At 47.9% G+C, this 3670-nt stretch overlaps 1 pseudogene; it reads right to left on the bottom strand.

Moving 5' to 3' along the window:
* Nucleotides 1–1486: 1486 nt before the first annotated feature.
* Nucleotides 1487–2729, bottom strand: LOC126930274 (argininosuccinate synthase-like; annotated as a pseudogene).
* Between the last annotated feature and the right edge of the window lie 941 nt (nucleotides 2730–3670).

Genomic DNA, 3670 nt, shown 5'->3' with positions numbered 1-3670 from the left:
GAGGCCGAGGCAGGCGGATCACTTGAGGCCAGGAGTTTGAGATCAGCCTGGCCAACATGGTGAAACCCCATCACTACTAAAAATACAAAAATCAGCCAGGTATGGTGGCACGTGCCTGTAATCCCAGCTACGTGGGAGGCTAAAGTAAGAGAATCGCTTGAACGAGGGAGGTGGGGGTTGCAGTGAGCCGATATTGTACCACTGCACTCCAACCTGGGTGACAGAGCAAGACTCCGTCTCAAAATGAAAAAAGAGATCAAAGTAAATATCTCTTCAAAACCCAATAAAAAAAGAACAGCTGTTTTTATTACAAATAGAAAAGGCTATTCCTAGCAATACACAAGGAAAAGACTGTTTTATATTTGTAAATATGTACACCAACGCTTCTCACTCCAGGTGCCTCTTGGTCTTGGAAATTGGGTCACACTGATCCTCTGGTAGTCATTTTCAAAAAAGATGACTGCTCAAATCAAGTTCTATATACCATGCCTCGTGAGGTATGGTATATTCCCAAAGTAATTCAAGCAAAATCTCATGATCTCAGGTACATTCATGACAAAGACTCTGTTCTTGACCAAACCCTAGTATGACTTCTAGCAGATTAAGATTTTGTTCCTACTATGACCTCAGCTCCCTCTTAAAATGCCTGCGAAAGCTTGCAATTATAAATCCTTTCTCTGCCCTCGAGACATAAATCTTCTACCACGCACAACTGTCTCCTCAAGGACCTGGGAGCCCTCTCTCTGAAATGCAAGCATTAGGGAGATAACTCTTCCTATCCGTGTGAAGGTAAGGGTCTAACATCTGCAGCCCGTTGCTCCAGCTTGCATAACTTCTCCTGTTGTGCAAGAAGTTTGTTTCTCCTCCAGATAAGCACCAAGTAGCAAACCTAGATAGCCTAGTGACACAGACCAAAGGCCCCACACTCGTCAGTGTTTTTCCTTCAGCACACCCCAATATTTAAAAAGTCTCCCACCTTTTGTTACAGCAGAGTTGAGCTCAGGTTACGTTGGCTAGTCTCCTCTATTATGAGAGTTAGTACTGAATAAAATCTGTCTTTATCACCTTTAACCACCATCTGGTTTTGTCTGTGTTTGACATCAGCTGGCATTCCATAAAGGAAACAGTAACTACTCTAGGCGTTTCAAACAGAAAGAATTTAAATGCAGGTAATTAGGTACTTACAAAATTATTGGAAGAATTAGAGATAGGGTTACTAAGTTTACCGTCCAAACTAAGAGCAGTTGTTTTTTTTGGGGGGGGTGGTTATCTTTTGTCATTTTATAGCTCCCCACCGCAGCTGCCCCACACCCTTCCCTTCAATGATGACGTCTGCAGGCTTCAGGGGGACCAGAGAACAAAGCTGGGGCCTGGCAGCCCCACTACGCTGCCAGCTGGGAGGAACAAGTCACAATTACAAACTATCACAACAACTAGCACCTGTACTTAGGGGTGCTGCATATTGAGGAGGCCCCACCTCCTCATTGTACAGGGGGCTATTTGGCAGTGACCTTGCTCTGGAGACGATGATATTCCTTCAGCCTGAGGGAATTGATGTTGATGAACCCGGTGGCATCAATTGGCTCATAATCACCCTGCACGTTCATGCTCACCAGCTTCTCATCGTAGAGAGACAGTGGGGACTCCCGGCCGAGGATGTACACCTGGCCCTTGAAGACAGACACCTGCACTTTCCCTTCCACTCGCTCCTGGGACTTGGCGATGCAGTGACGGACAAATTCACACTCAGTTCTGTGCCAGAAATCGGTATACACCAGCTTAGCAAATTTCAAGCCCAGGCCTTGTTTGATTTTGTGTACTTCCCGGTCCATGGTGAAGGCCTCGATGTCTAAATGAGCGTGGTAAAGGATGGTGCCTGCTGGGGCCTCCTAGATACCTTGAGACTTCATTCCAATGAAGCGGTTCCCCACGATGTCAATACGGCCCACGCCATGCTTGCCCATGACTTCGGGTACATGAAGAACTCCAAGGAGGTCTGGTAGGTGGAGCCATCCTTGACGTCAGTCACCTTCCCGGCAACCCCTTTTTTAACTCGATCTCGAGAATGTCAGGGGTGTTGGGGGCTTTGGCCAGGTCCTGGGTCTTCGTGTAGAGACCTGGAGGCTTTTGGTTCTTGGGGTTCTCCAGGATTCCAGCCTCCTAGCTGACATGCATGAGGTTCTTGTCCATGCTCCATAGGTTCTTGGGAGCATCCAGGATGGGTATCCCATGGTGCTTTGTGTATTCTATCACGTCACTGCGGCCCTTGAACCAGTTGTAGAACTCGGGCATCCTCCAGGGAGCAATTACCTTTATCTGGGGGGCTGGTGAGTAGCAGGTGAGCTCAAACTGGACCTGATCGCTCACCTTTCCCATGGCGCAACGGGACACATACTTGGCCCCTCCCAGTGGGCGATTTCCACTTGTTTGCGGGCGATGCAGGGCCTGGTGAGAGAAGTGCCCAGGAGGCAGTGGTCCTCATACAGTGTGCTGGACTGGATGGCTGGTCAGATGAACTCCTCCAAAAACTCCCTGCTGACTTCCTCAACGAACACCTTTTTGGCCCCAAGTTTCAATGCCGCCTTCCTGGTTTCCTTGAAGTCTTCCTTCTGGCCAGTGTTGGCCAGGTAGGCAATGACATCATAGCCTTGTTCCTTCAGCCACACAAGGATGCAGGAGATGTGCAGGCCGCCACTGTAGGCCAGAACTACAGAGCCTTTGCTGGACATAGCGTCTGAGGCGTGAGTTCCCAGCGTCTGGAATCTGTCTTTACAGTGCAGAGAACCACTCGGGCCAGGCAGCAGTGGCAGGCAACAGAGCAGGGCCACTAAGAGCAGGTTTTAGAGTGAAGAGGACTGGTACAATGGGTAGAAAGCAGGCCTGTCCCAGGCATATGGAACAAACTAAAGTCAGGCAGCCACTACTGCATCAAAGTCACACCAGTTAGCTAGCATTCAGAATTTTGGAGCTGCTGCTCCCACTGCTGCGGCGGCATCCCTGAAAGCCTCACACCCACAAAGTCGGAGCCTAGAAAAGGAAAGGCTGAGGCCAGCCATGTCGACCTACAGCCAGAGCATGCTTGTCAGGAAGACAACCCCCTCTTCTTCTGCCTCCCCACTCTCCAAGTGCTTCTCATCAGCAGGACCTGATTCATGTCCAGACCCCTCCCTGCAACTGAGACTGGAAATTATCACTGATGGTTTTTCATCCTTTCCACAAAGAAGGAACATGAAATGCAAGTTCTACCATCATCTACTTTACCGGGCTATTTGGCCTTGATTTCACACTGAAAAATAGGTCTCTGCTCTGTCAAAACTCTAAAAACTGTGAGGTATTGAGACTTCCCAAATCTCTTCAAGATTGTCTGAATGGTATCTGGGAAGTCTGAGCCAGGAATATTCCCTTTTTCTACCTGTTGTTAAATGCTGGTCCCAATTCTATTTCCAGTAAGGAGGAGGCAAAAATGATGAAGAGGTAAGTGTTTTTTGCCCCAAATCTCTATTAATAATCAATGCATTAACACTTTTTCAAAACAGTAGTTGAAGTTGTTCTCCAAAGTTGTGATGATAAAAGCATAAAGGATCTATGTGGTCAAGAGCAGGGCTGCCTTCAGAGTTATGAATGCAGTGGTTGGGTTTATGTTTCAGTGACTGTGTTGTGGAATACTTAG

The sequence above is a fragment of the Macaca thibetana genome, chromosome 11 (genome assembly GCF_024542745.1).
Source record: "Macaca thibetana thibetana isolate TM-01 chromosome 11, ASM2454274v1, whole genome shotgun sequence".
NCBI classification, from domain to species: domain Eukaryota; kingdom Metazoa; phylum Chordata; class Mammalia; order Primates; family Cercopithecidae; genus Macaca; species Macaca thibetana.
The sequence above is the reverse complement of the archived record's forward strand: the minus strand, read 5'-3'. Positions and strand labels throughout refer to the sequence as shown.